The sequence below is a fragment of the Schistocerca piceifrons genome, chromosome 7 (assembly GCF_021461385.2).
Source record: "Schistocerca piceifrons isolate TAMUIC-IGC-003096 chromosome 7, iqSchPice1.1, whole genome shotgun sequence".
Classification (NCBI taxonomy): Eukaryota; Metazoa; Arthropoda; class Insecta; order Orthoptera; family Acrididae; genus Schistocerca; species Schistocerca piceifrons.
The window spans coordinates 407,307,796-407,323,057 of record NC_060144.1 but is presented as its reverse complement, the minus strand read 5'-3'; the positions used below and the strand labels follow the sequence as shown (position 1 = coordinate 407,323,057).

The following is a 15,262-nucleotide window of genomic DNA, read 5'->3' as shown; positions in this document are numbered from 1 at the left end:
GCTCTTTCTAGAACTACATACAGTTTGGAGAAGAATGCAACAGAGCTGATGAAATGCTTCAACAAACTTTTGTGATGTAAAGGTTGCCAAACGAAGGCAATGCAAAAATAAAAAAGAAAGCATTCACTCTATAATGTAAAGTTCAGCTAAAGTTTTTCGGTATGCAATATGCTATTTGTCATAGTGTTTGAAACCTCTAGAAGCAAAACAAACTTAGTATCTGCTAATGTGACTGTTGAAAGGTCATTGATATACCCAAGAAAAGAAAGGACTCTTAAGACGGAACCTTGCAGGACACAACACCGCAACATGCAATCAGTTATGATTCAAATAATAGCTGAACACTTAATTCTTTTGTATGGACACTTGTTGTTTTCTGTCAAGTAGTGGAAAAACCAGAATGGAATAATGACAGTATTATGGAAAGGGTAGATGTTGAGTCGCAGACAGGTGCAACAAAAATATTGCTAAGCAAGTAAGCTCTTGACCAAAAGGCTTTCTTCTGTATATTAAACACACACAAATTCATACATGCACGACACACACACACACACACACACACACACACACACACACACACACACACACACACACACGTAACCATTGTATCTGGCTGCCAAAGCCAGACTGTCAGACAGATATGACTTGAACTGTTTTGAAGGGTTCCCTGTTGCACAATAATGTTTTAATTTACTTAGAAGGGTGTTGTGATTTACACTGTTAAATATGTTTGACAGATCACAGAATATACCAGTAATTTATTAAATAAATTAAGTACATTCTGTCTATATTCATAAATAGCCTCCTCAGTAACAGTACCATTTAGAAATTCAAACAATGGGTTTGACAGTATGTTATTTATATTCAGTTGTTTAAGGATCCACTCATATATTAAACAGTCTAAAATTTGTGAGAACAATAATGAAAGTGAAGATAGTCAGTTTTGATACAGTGCCTCAACTACAGCGTGTTTAACCCAATCAGAAAGTGTTGCACTAGTAAATAACTGGTTACCCAAATAACTGGAGATTTTATTAAAATCAGTAAGCTACTTTTATTAACTTTGTGATATCATGATTATTGTAAAATAAATTTTTGATTTTAAAGATTTTTTTGATAGCTGTTACATTTTCTGATGTAATGAGGAACATATTTGCATTCCTGGAATTATTTGTAATGGGCTGGGCTTCAGTATTCCAGGGCAGTATTTATTGAGTCTGAACCATCTTATTAATTACCTATTTTAAGTGCTTGTTAAAGAGCGGGCTTATCTGTACAACACATATGTTGCCCATGTGTCAACTATTCTTTAACTCATCTGCTCCTCTACAACTGTAGATTTACAAGTTTCCTTATTCACTATAAATCATATTGTTGACTGATGTGGCAATCACCACCTCATAATGCATTTCCTCTGATGTCTGGATTACTTTCTTCAATGCTCGTATCTTTGTCTTTTAATGAACTCCTACTCTATTTCTGGTTTCAAATTGCCTGCATATGTTTCATACTACATATTCACATTTTCACTTCTTGTCTATGTACAACCATTCAAGTAATCACAGTGAAACAGAATGGAAGAAAAATTGCATTTGTATTTCTCAGTTTCTGTTGTCTTGTTTCTAGTGAGCTCATTTGATCCTTAGCTTTGGTGCTTGGTGTTGCTTTGGTACCAGGAAAGTGTTTGACATTTGTTGTTGGAGAAGGACACTGAAAATTAAGTTGACTTACAAGATAAGAAATCAAGCAGTTCTCCTCATAATTGGCAATGAAAGAAATATCTGTAAAACACTGACAAGAAGAAGGGACAGAATGGTAGGGCATTTGTTAAGCTATTGTGGTATTAGAGGAAGCTATAGAAGGAATAAACTGGAAGCTGTAGAGGGTATAAACTTTAGGGGAAGACAGACATTGGAGTATATCCAACAAAGAATTGAGGATGTTGAGTGTAACTACTACTTTTAGATGAAAAGATTGGCACAGGAGAGGAAATCATTTAGTTGCTGCAAGAAAGATGATAAATTAAGTGCTGGTTAATAATTTCTTTCTGTGACTCATTGTTGGTACACAATTGAACTTCACCTTTGGTTGAACGTTATTTTATAATTACTCCTACTGTGAACTTAAGCAACTGTGTTTAATGTTTGACTCTCTTTTCCTCTCCATTTATCCTGTTGTACAGGGTCCATTGTTCTTATGACTTTGCAAATTTATTTCAGTTTAATTTTATGACAGATGCCCTTCCTCTCACCATCATCATCAGTTAACCTAAGGGAAGAAGTTGTGCACGCCATCTGTTTGGGAATCATGTTAGTTGTTTTCTGTGTGTTATTGTATTTTAACTGTTTGTGTATTGTGAATGGGGAACAACTCAGCATTTCCGTAAATGACTGTGGCAAACCACCTAAAAATCACACTCAGGTTGGCCAGTGTACCCATCCAGTGGTTGTTAACATGCCACACACATTCAGTCTGGGTCTGGCTCACATCCATGTATCGAAAAATAGTGTGGTGCATGAACTGTATGAGCAGGTCTGTGTTAGTTCTGGATGATCTGCATGACAGTAATGCCGGAACTTTGTAGTTCTTATGGTCTGATTACTGGCCTCTAGTATGAGGGTAGGGTCATACACATCTGCAGCTAGCAGACATTTGATAGCTGTGAATGTGTGTGCATGTGAGAGCGTGCACATGTGTGTGTGTGTGTGTGTGTGTGTGTGTGTGTGTGTGTGTGTGTGTGTGCAAGAAGCAAGAGGGGTTTGTTCAGTGGCAGTACTACAGGCCTATCAGTTTTACACCACTATTCAATTGAGCGCTTTTACCCCCCAAGTTGTCATGTAAACTTTTTACAAGATAAAGATCACTGATCTATTTGAAATTTCTAAGTAGCTTTAAGTTATCCAAGTATCGTAGAAGAAAGTACTGCTTTATGGAAGGTTTTGTGTTTTCTTGAATAATAAAAGGAGTGATTTAAAACTAGAGGCGACACTACATCACTTTTTAATTCTGTCAAACATTTCTAAATATGTATTTATATTTCCACAATTTCTTTGTTCAGGTCATCGTTGCCCATAGTCCAGTCAAATGAAGATTGGCAGAAAAGTAATGACTACTCAACAGCTACAGGTAAGCTACTTTAGGCAACAGAATGATAAACATTACGACTCACTGTATATTTGACACACTAAGCTTCAGGAGCAGTAGTCATGAGCATAAACAAGACTAATTTTCACAATGAGCAGTAGGAGCAGTAGCTGGGGTGAAGGATTGTGTAAGATGGAAAGGGGGAGAAGAACAGGGAGTCATGGAGAGGAGGGGAAGGGGGAGAGGTGAATGAAAGGAACATGGCAGATAGGTGAGGGAGTGGCAGCAGTTGAATGGGATAAGAATTGGGCATTGCTGTGCTTGTCCCAATGTAGGCAGGGGGAGAAGAGGTGTGAACAGGGGACAGGTGGCATCAGTGGGGAAGAAAAAGAGGAGTAACAGTGGTTGCTATGTGATCTCTAAGGAATGATTTTGTCCGAAAACTAAGCTATTGGTTCAGCCTTACTTACGTTATGTACCTATCTTCCTCGCAATGTCACAACTATACTGTAACTGGTTATTGTCACTCCTTCAATTCCACCCAGGACTTTCCAATTCTATATTAGTGGTAAGTTACTTCACCACTTCTATATTATATTATTGAAGTTTATACAGCTTTGATTATTAAACATTTCTTTTCTTAGGTATGGAAAATAATGATAGACCAGAAATAGATTTTCAGTATTATGATTCATATTTCTATGGGTTTTATGATGCCATGAGAAGGATAAACCCAACAATGTATGCAATACTTTATGCAAAATGGTGTGCATCACATCATTTACCTGTTAATGAGGCTTACAGGAGTCAAATTCCACATAATATAACAGCTAGAGAATCTTCACATTTGGCGAGGTATGCCTTATCTCATCGTATATATTTTATTTGAATTATTGTTTTGCTGAAATACTTTTCCAGCTTGCGATTCTCAAGTATCTTGTGCATTTCCATTTATTATTAAGGATTCATTTGTCATAGCTGTCCAGTAAATCATATAATTGTAAGATGCTACCCAAAATATATCGAGAATTTTATTGCACAAATAAAAAAACTATATTTATATCTTAATATCCTCCACCACCTCCAAAGTAGTCACCTTGGGTATGTATGCAACTATAACAGCATTGTTCCCTTTTTTGGGAGCATTCTTGGAAAGTCGTAGGGAGGGTGTTCACGACCCATTGCAATTCCACTTGAACATCATAAGTCTAGTCAAAACATCACCATTTGAACCCAATTTTTATCTTCAGGAACATGTAGAAATCACAGGGGCTATGTCTGGGGGGTAGGGAGTGTGAGGGTCCGTTGCCATGTTGTCTTTTGTGTAGAATTCCTTCACAACAAGCGAGGTGTGCGTGGGTACGTTTCCATTGTGCACCAACCGATCTTTCTTTTACTCACAACTCTGCTGTTTGTGCCAAGCATTTTCTCTTAGTTGCCCCAAACATTTGCAGTAAAATTGCCTGTTGACAATCTGATGAGGTAGAACAAACTCCTTATGCACTGTTGTTGTTGTTCTTGTTGTTGTGGTCTTCAGTCCAGAGACTGGTTTGATGCAGCTCTCCATGCTACTCTATCCTGTGCAAGGTTCTTCATCTCCCAGTACCTACTGCAACCTACATGCTTCTGAATCTGTTTAGTGTATTCATCTCTTGGTCTCCCTCTACAATTTTTACCCTCCACGCTGCCCTCCAGTACTAAATTGGTGATCCCTTGATGCCTCAGAATATGTCCTACCAACCGATCACTTCTTCTAGTCAAGTTATGCCACAAACTCCTCTTCTCCCCAGTTCTATTCAATACCTCCTCATTAGTTATGTGATCTACCCATCTAATCTTCAGCATTCTTCTGTAGCACCACATTTCGAAAGCTTCTATTCTCTTCTTGTCTAAGCTATTTATCGTCCACGTTACACTTCTATACATTGCTACACTCCATACAAATACTTATACTTCCTGATACTTAAATCTATACTTGATGTTAACAAATGTCTCTTCTTCAGAAACGCTTTTCTTGCCATTGCCAGTCTACATTTTATATCCATTCCCTGAAATTCGAAGGGGGGAAAATTAAAAAAAAAAAAAAAAAAAAAAGATTGAAACTGACTTCACATAGCTGTGAACATGTTGAGCTTTTTTCAGCCTTGGAGAAGATGGCATTTTCCATTGTGATGATTGCTGCTTGGTTTCAGGGTCATAAGAGTAGACCCAAGAATCATCACCTGTTATGACCCTCGAACTCTTTGTTGCAGCTCAGTGCACATCTGAATCCTGACGTTTTGTTGGCTGATACTGAGAAGGCGAGGGACAAGCTTTTTTGCAGTTCATCAGTGAGAATTCATTAATATGTACTGTATGACAGCCAATATTTGTTAAAAACCTCATGAATTGCCTGCCTTCGATCTTTGAGAATCACATCATGCACTTTCATGATCATTTCCATTGTTGTACTGGTTGACAGTTGACCAGAATGTTTGCCATCTTCCACAGATTCTAATCCTTCCTTGAAGTACTTGAACCACTCAAATGTTCATACTTGACTTAGTGCACTCTCACTAGATGTCTCTGTCAGTCTGGGGTGAGTTTCATCTACAGTTTTCTTTAACTGAAAACAGAATTTGATGCAAATCCATTGCTCCTTCACTCTATCCATTTCACAATTCACAGAACAACTGATACACATCCTGGCATGCACAGCTACAACTCACAACGGCATGCCCCAAAGATGACACAACATTGTGCTGTAGTGGCTAAGACGTGTACCTTGTGACATCTAGCAACAAAATGTAGTACTGCTACTGGCTTGACCAGTAAAATGAATCACTCAGATATTTTGGGTAGCACCTTGTATGTTTGAAATTATAGTAAATGTGAGAGACATTGACTTTAGTCCACTTTCGGGCAGTATTGATGAAACACTAAGACTAGAAAAATTGTTGTCACAGTGCTAAATTCAAATACAAACAGTATATATGAAGCTGTTTGTTTCATTAATTCACTTTGACAGTAATAACATTTTCAAAAATCCCTTATTTGAAGAAATTCATGCTTTATAAAAAATTATTCTCATATTAAAAATGTAAGACGCTGTTACCCATGCAAATGGATCTTCTGAATTGCTTACTTCTGCTCTTATTGTTACACATGTTACTCCTGTTTTCCTTTAATTTTGTTTCTGTTTTATTTGCATCAGTCCATCCCCATTGCTCTTCTGATTTCCTTTGTATCTCTACCTTGTTATTTACTCAACATTTCTACTGAACTTGCTTTTCAGCCAAACCCAACTCTTTCTCCTGGCTCTTTTATTTGTTTCTTTTGGCCTTATATCAGTACTACAAATCTTTTCAGTTTGCTGTTACATGTTTCTGCCTCTCCTTTTTCGAACTTTGTTTGTAATGTGCAGTTAGTAAATCCTTTGGTTGAAGCTGTAAAATTAAAACAATGGCTGTTTACAGTTTTCTGCTTGTGGAAATTTTGCTGTTGAGCAGGAATTCCAGAACAGTTTGTCTAAAGAGTGGAGGAGGTAGATGCCAAGAACATTTTCCAGTTGTAAGGCAGTTTTGTTTCCTCAGATAACACCATACATGAAGGGGTTGGAAACAGAACCCAAAAGGTTTCCAAATTTTACAATTTGGTATGTCAGAGTCTTTGAGATGAAACATTTCATCAGGCTTCTAAAACAGCCTGTATGAAACTTACCTCCTGCCTATCTTAACATATGATCTGGAAGCAGTAACAGTTACTGGGCCAAATAAGAACTGAATCCTGGCAACAGATATGAAGGTCCTCTGTTCCTACTACAGAAAACAAAAATAGATAGAATAAGGATTGAGGATATCTACAAACAGCAAGAATTAGGAAGAAGCCTGCAGGAATCCTTAACTGAAGCTATTGCTGTGGCATGAGCAGATGAACAATATGGCTCACCACAGTATCTCATTGGGTTACTTTGACTAAGATGTCTCAGGAAGAGACCAGGAGTAAGACCTCCAAATTGGAGGTGGCCACCGGCGTCAGATAAATGTGCAACAGCTGTGGAATGACAAGATAAGTTGTAGGAGGCTTATCTACAATCTCACCTTGCTTACCAGAGTGACAAATGATGATGATGGTGAAAATTAAGATGAATGTGGAAATATGAAAATGTATATGAAAAACATTTGTTCTGCTTTGAAGTTCTTAGATGTTTGGCAGAAAATACGACTAACAGAAGCCTGAAAGCATAAACTGAGTGTGGTTAAGGTAACTTACCTATGTCCAGGAAACACAAGCTTCAAATTCAAATCTAACCATCCTGGTATAGGTTTCAGTCAAGGCCTGCTCTAGTATTAGCATCTGGTAGCTTTTTGTCCCAGCAGAGCCCACTTGTCTCAGCTTTTTAAAATTTTCTTTTGAGTGATAGAAACTGTGGGCAGTGTTTCTCAAAACAATGCTTACCTCCGTTATCTAGTCTGCATTTTCTTATAACATGTTAACAGCTGTTACAAAAATTAGCATTCCTCATTTAACCTTGCAGTAATTGCACCATGTTTTATCAGTCCGCATGGTGGTAAATATAGATTTATAAGTAAAAATCAACAAAGTCATTGATTACATACAGTTTACTGTGTTGAATTTTAATGTGCTAAGTACATACCTTTAATAAAGCTATAAATTCTGTTCAGTTCCACTGACATTGTCATTTTCCGAATATGATACAATATTTTTCATGTGGACGCGAAAGAGATGTATAATAATATTGTAAACAGGATGAAAGGCACACTTTGGTTGCAACATTCTTCAGTCACAGTCTTTCAGTTTTAAACATTCTGAACAAATAACTCTTGCATGTTCCAAACAGAGATATTTTCTACATTTCCAGCAGCTGTATCTGGCAGGTCTGTTCTTTCTCCTGTCACAGTGCACACAACATCCTCTCTGTTTGTTAGGGGTTCAGTGGACCATGCTTTCACTTCAATTTGCAAAATTTCACATATCCTTGAAGGAATATTAGATGGTATGTTACTCATAGCATCTCGGACTCCACGTGTTCTGTAACCAGCTCATAAGACAACTGGCAGAGAAAATATCTTCACAGAGTGCAGCTGTCTGGGTTTTCAGCAGCATGAATAACTAAAGAATTGTAACGAATAAACTACGACCATAGACCATTAACGAGTGGGTCTTACGCAGTTGTAAACAGCACAAAACTTGTCACACATGTCTACGCCTCCTTTCGTCTTGTTATACATGACTATCATTTCTGCTTTGCCCATCTCTTCATCAGCACTGTCATCATGATGAAGACTGGGAACCAGGTACAATATTTTTGCCTTTCTTAGGAATGTATGGTACAAGAGTGCAAGATTTTCTTCTGAAGGCAAACATATTTGAACCCCCTTGACACTTACTTAATGTGTGCTTCGTGAATTCAAGTGGTTTTTTTTATGGTTCCTAGTAAATCATTTTTCAGTTTTTCAACCAACTAAGGACTGGTAAACCAGTTATCTACTATGATATTCCTGCCAGTTCCTTTGATGGAGGTGCACAGTCTCTTAATCAAAGCAGCCAGAGTATTATGTACTTACTGTTGCCCTCTGGTTATGTTCCAACATACGCTTCAGTATCAACAGTATAATACATCCTGGTGTCACAAAGAGCAAATATTTTTATTCTGTGTTTGTTTGGTTTGCTGGGTATATACTGTCTAAACTGACAATTACCTCAAACTCACTGTAACTTCTTACTGATTGTGAGGTATCTGCAGAAAGTAAATGCTGTTTTGCATATCTGGATAAACAAATCAAAAATGTTTCTTACCGGAGCTAACTTGTCATATTTTAGTGTATATGAAAGGTGATCATCATGCCCTGAATTGATGGATGTCCTACTCAATATTCTTTCTACTCCTCCTAAAGTGGTGTTCTATCACCTACTCAACATCCGCAGCATCCTAGGCCATCCCTATGTCACTCCCAATCCCAACCCATTGCCCCAAGGTTCATATCCCTGTGGAAGACCCAGATGCCAGATCTGCCCAATTCACCTACCCAGCACATCCTAATCCAGTCCTCTCACAGGTTCGTGCAATCCCATCAGGGGCTGGGCCACCTGTGAAAGCAGCCATATAATTTACCAGCTCTGCTGCAATCAAAGCACAACTTTTTTATTGGTATGACTACCAACCACCTCACAATTAATAAAATGTTCTGGGCTATTATGCCGTGCTTGAATGGATTTCACGTTAAAACAAAATGTTTCATCCTCATTTTCAGAGGGCATTTTCAAGGAGGATCATATTTTCTTCAATTGTCCAATTTACACCTTGGCTTACTACTGACTATAGCAAAATTCCACTTCTTCATGCTTCCACGGAGTCGTGTGACATCAGATGTTTTCAATCCACTAGTGCAATTGGTCATTGTCCACGGCTGTCATCCACTGTTGCTATCACACCCTGGTGGGAGACTGGTACACATCTTCTTCAACACCAGGATCCAGATATCATTCAGTTTCACACCCTCCTCCTTCCTAGTGAAATTCTTGGTGTGTTTTACAATCTCTATAGCCTCTCAGTATAGCCTTTGATGGTATCCACTTGTGACTCTCAGTACTTGAGTATTATCAAATTGAATGCAATGGTCTCCTGGTTGCAGAGCGTGTTCTTAACAGCTGATCCGTCAATCTCCCCATTTCTCCAATTGCCCTTGTGCTGTTCTAGCTGGTTTTGACTCTTCTTTTTGTGACACCCACATACAAATCCCTACTCCAGTGGTTGGCTAGCAATCTTGGATAGTTTTAGGTGATCTTATATCTTCTGGGTGGTTTGTGGATTACTGTGATGTTCTGCTCTTTAAAGATTTTTCCTCTGTGGTCAGTAATGTCCATAGTGAAAGGTGGGAAAACTTACAATTTCACCAGTACTTGAGTATATGATTTCTTCACAGTGGTCTTAACACCCTTTTCACTGCAGCTAACGAATAACCATTCTTGAGCAATGTATTGGTGAGATGTAATTCTGCATCAAGCAGCTCTGGTTCACAAATTTTCCTTGCTCTATCTGCTAATGTTTTTATGATGCCTGACTTTTGTTGTGAGTGGTGGTTCAAGTCCTGGTGTAGGTAACAGTCTGTGTGTGTTGGTCTTTGGTAAACCATGTGGTCAAGCTATCATCTTCTTTCTTGAGAACTAGCATATCAAGAAAATTGTATCTTCCGTTTGCCTCCTACTCCATGTTAAACTGAATCTTCAGGTTGATCCCATTGAGATGTTGGTGAAAACAACCCAGTTCCTCCTTGCCATGCCACTACAAAACAAACATATCATCCACATTTTGGAACCAAATACTGAGTTTCTTGTTCACAGTTTCCAATGCCTGCCTGCTCTTTGAATTTTTCCGTAAAGGCCTTAAGGCGCTTCCCATAGTGACACCATTCATCTGTTCATAGAACTCACTGCTCCATTTGAAATATGTGGTTGTGAGGCAAAATTTAAAGAGTTCTGCATCATTGCGAGGAAAAATTACCATTCAACTGTTGCAGCACTTCATTGGGCAGAATCGTGGTGGATAGTGATACCATGTCAAACTAATTAATGTGTACTCTGGCTGTACCACTATTCCATTTAATTTACCAATAAAATGTGCTTTTTTGATGATATACAAATCCAATTGGCCCCCATATGGTCGTAAGAATGTTGTCAAAAACTTGTCAGTCAAATAGGTGGGTGTACCAAAAGCACACATTATGGGCTATAGAGGAACATGTATTTTGTGCACCTTCAGCAATCCATAAAGTCTGAGTGGTAGTGCAATTGAATTGAACAGACTTTTCTGAATGCTTTGTTTGATAGAGGACTTCTTTATCAAATGTGTAGCAGTTTTAAGAACTTTGTCAGTGGGGTCTGTAGTCAGTTTCCTATAATTTTTGTGGATCTAATAAGTCATTAATCTTGCTATCATAGTCGGTCACATTCAAAACAGCCATTGCATTTCCATTGTCAGTGGGGAGAATGATAACACTATCATCCTCACTCAGACATATTTGCCATTCCTCTCAGCCACAGTTAAATTACTTTTTGGAGACTTTGTGTGAGACTATACACTTACAGCTTCTATATGGATTTCTTCAACTGTAACTGTGTTCACACTACATGCGCTTGCTTCTACACTGGCTGTTATTTCATCTGTGGGCACAACTTGCAGGGTAATGGCAAAATTTCAGCCCTTGGCAAGTTTAGATCTCTCTTCGTCAGGCAACAAATGTCCTGATAAATTGATAACTGCACAGGAAACATCCAAGTGGTCGATAATCTGATTAGGTTGCAAATTATCAAATTTCTTCTTTGGTCTATTAGATGTTGTCAACATAAAATTCCTAAAACTATTGTGCAATAGTCTGTCAATTCTATTCCAGACACCACTACACAATTTATTGCTGACAGTAATTGGGAGAGACATTAACTTACAGTCTGTGCTTGCCAGGTCCTGGTGGATCTGTTGAATCTGCTCTCGTAGTAAAGCCTCTTCCATCCACTTGAAAATCTGCGACAGCATGTCCAAGGTGCATAGTTGCTTAATACTCAAAAACTTTGGAATAACACTGACCACTCTGCAACAAGACAGGAATGTGAGGAAACACAAATACTGCACCCTCTTTTTTTGGATACCTTCTGTGGGTTACAAATTTCTTGACATCTCCTCCCTGTAGAGCCATCTAATTGTAGAATGTAAACTTTCAGTGGTAGAAATGTCACAATTAATAAAATATTCCAGGCTATTAATCCATCATCAAATGGATTTCACTTTAAAACCCAACATTTCATCCCCATCTGCGAACACTTGACCATGGCGTAATAGCCTGAAACATTTTATTAATTGTATTATAAGAAGGAAAGTTGCTACTTACCATATAGCAGAGATACTGTGATGATGAGATGATGCAGTGTGGTTTCAGTTGCCTGAGGCGGCAGTCATTTGTGTGAGTTGCATTGCATGAGAGAGAGAGAGAGAGAGAGAGAGAGAGAGAGAGAGAGAGAGAGTGTCTGTCTGTGTGTGTGTCTATTGTTGACAAAGGCCTTAATGGCCTAAAGCTATAATTGTGAGAGTCTTTTTGTTGTGCCTATCGCGACTCCACATCTCTGCTATATGGCAAGTAGCAACTTTCCTTCTCATAATTTTGTTGCATTCCATCCTGGATTTTCCATTGTTTGATTTTATCAATTGTGACATTTCCGGGTGTGAAAGCTTACATTTTACAATTAGATGCCTCTACAGGGAGGAGATGTCAAGAAATTTGTGATGCATGAAAAGTCTCCAGAAGAAGAGAGTGTAGTTTTTGTGTTTCCTCACATTCCTGTCTTGTTGCAGAGTGGTCAAGTGTTATTCCAAAGTTTTTGTGGATTAAGGGACTATGCAGCCCAGCCAAGGCACAGTGGATTTTCAAATGGATGGAAGAGGTGTTACTACAAGAGCAGATTAGACAGACCCACTGGGACTTGGGAAGCACAGACTGTAAGTTAATGTTTCTCCATATTACTATCAGCAATAAATTGCATAGTGGTGACTGGTTAGAATTAACAGACTATTGCATGATACTATTAGCAAGTATATGCCGACAACATCTGATAGATAGAAGAAGAAATTTGATAATTTGCAACCTAATCAGACAATCCCTCATTTAAACACTTCTCTCATGGCTATCAATCTATCCAAACTTTCATTATCTGATGATGACAGATCTATGCTTGTCAAAGACTGAAATTTTGTCATTAGCCCATAAGTTGTGCCCACCTAAGAAATAATAGCCAGTGTAGAAACAGGCATTCATAGTGTGGACATGGTTACAGCTGGAGAAATCCTTATAGAAGCTGTAGGAGTATTGCATTGTGCAAAGCCTCCAAACAATGATATAACTGTGGGTGAGAGGAATGCCATAAAATGCTTGAATGAGGACAGTAGTGTTACCATTGCCCCATCTGACAAGGGAAATGCTACATTTGTTTTGAATGTGACCAACTATGATAGTAAGATTAATGATTTACTAGATCTACAAACATAAAGGAAACTGAGTAAAAACCCCACTGACAAAGTTCTTAGAACTGTTTTGCAGTTGATAAAGAAGTAATTTACCAAACAGAGCATTCAGAGAACTCTGTTCACTGCAGTTGCACTACCACCAAGACTTTATGGATTATTGAAGGTGCGCAAAGAACATTTTCCTCTTGAAGGCCCATACTGAGTGCTGTTGGTTCGTCCTATTTGATTGAAAAGTTCTTGATAACAGTATAACAACCATATGTGGACTGATCAGATTCATATATTAAGAATTTAGCATATTTTATAAATAAATTAAACAACATAATGATACAGCCAGAGGATATTTCAGTTAGTTTTGATGTGGTATCTGCGGTAGCCACCAGAAAGATCGCAGGAGGCGCACATCGGCACGGTGCGTCACAGACAGTAGCTGCCGCAAGTAAAGTCCTGTCCACCAGAGGGCACGTGAGAATTTGGCCGCACCCTCTGCCAGCAGAACAACAACAACTGAGACAGCACGGGCCGTGCCCAGTCAGTTTTACATCGGGCATGCCTAGCAGACAGTTCCCGGTCTACACTATGTGCAGTGCGACGGACAACGCGAATCGTGTTAATACATAATTGGCGACAAGGATGGGATCGTTCTTTCACGTGTTGCATCGTTGTTCCGGTTTCGCAGCTTATCCACGGCATGGAGGATTTAGTGTGGGTTTTGGTTGAGCAGCAGAAGGAGCTCATGGCAACCATGACACAAGCACTTCTGGCGTTGCTCACCACGCAGTCAGCTCCAGCGCCGTTCCCTCCTCCCTTTCTCCCATATGATGAGACGGCGGAGGACTGGGACGCATATGAACATTGCCTTTGGCAGCATTTCCAGGCATTTCATGTCGCCGATGTGGAGGTATGTCGTGCTCTTTTCTTGTCTTGGATATCTCCCTCACTGTATCAAGTTTTGCAGCAGTTAGCACCGTTGCAGGATCCCTCGTCCTTGTCTTTTGACACATTGTGTTCATTGCTGTCTTCATATTATCGCTGCTGATCGCATGTTGTGGCGGCTAGGGTCGAGTTCTATCAGTGCAAGAAACAGCCCCATCAGTCTTACTGGGCATGGGCCGCTACCCTGCACGGTCTTAGTCACAAGTGTCATTTTGTCACGGAGCAGTCGCGATAGTCATATGCACACGTTATGGTGCGAGACGTCATTGTTCGTTCGGCCGCTGATAGGGAGGTCTGGCAATGGGCCCTGCAGTTGGAAGACCTTTCCCTTGAGGAAGTCCTGTCCATTGCTCAATCGTATGAAGTCTCTCATGCCGCAGGTCAACAGTTGGAGGCGTGGTGCGACGTCACTGCAGTTCAGGGCGGCGCGGCTGCGTCCCCGGCGTCTGTGGTGGATGACGTGTGAGTGGTACAATCCGGCTGTTACGGCTGCTCCTGCATGGCACATAAACAGAGTTCTGGCCGCCAGCCCCTGCTACCGTCCTGTGCGTTCTGCTATATACGTCATGATCGGTCAGAGTGCCCCCAGCGTTGGGCCGTTTGTCACAAATGTAATAAAAAAGGACACATTGCTAAAGTTTGCCGCTCAGCCTCAAAAGAATCGAAGGAAGCAGGTACAGAGGACATGAATGTTGACATTCAGGAAGTTTCATCAGGCCAGGCTCCCGACGCATCGGCACACAAACTCTTTATCGAGGTGTTTGTTCGGTCGCACCGACTACAACTGCAAGTAGATACGGGCGCGGCAGTTTTCTTGTTGAATGCACAAACTTCCTCCGACCTTGGGTCGCCCCTGTTTGCGCCAGTTTACTGGCGTCTCCGCGGTTATGGTAAACAGTTCATTCCCCTATTGGGTCAATTCACTACCGACGTTACTTACAAATCAGTCACTCGGCCTCTTACTTTTATTGTTGTCAGTGATGTGAGCTCCGCTAACCTTTCTGGATTGGATGCCTTTCAAGCTTTCGGTATTTCTATCACAGACACCATACAGTTGGTCTCCAAAGACGTTCCCTATCAATCGTTGGAATCTTTGACCTCTGACTCTAAGGATATCTTTGAGGAGGGCCTGGGGCGTGTTTCAGACTTCACTTAACGTTGATGGCGTCGGCTCGCCCGCATTTTCTACGCGCGAGGCAGATCCCCTTGGCTCTCCGCCCTCTCCGC

General features: G+C 39.9%; 1 protein-coding gene across 1 annotated transcript in view; it reads left to right on the top strand.

The window, feature by feature from the left end:
- Positions 1-15,262, top strand: part of LOC124805373 (protein transport protein Sec16A-like) — a 169,337-nt gene that overhangs the window by 33,113 nt on the left and 120,962 nt on the right. The window contains exon 3 of the mRNA XM_047265931.1: positions 3,059-3,126. The gene's annotated coding sequence lies outside the window, so the exon portion shown is untranslated. The remainder of the gene's footprint in view (positions 1-3,058; positions 3,127-15,262) is intronic.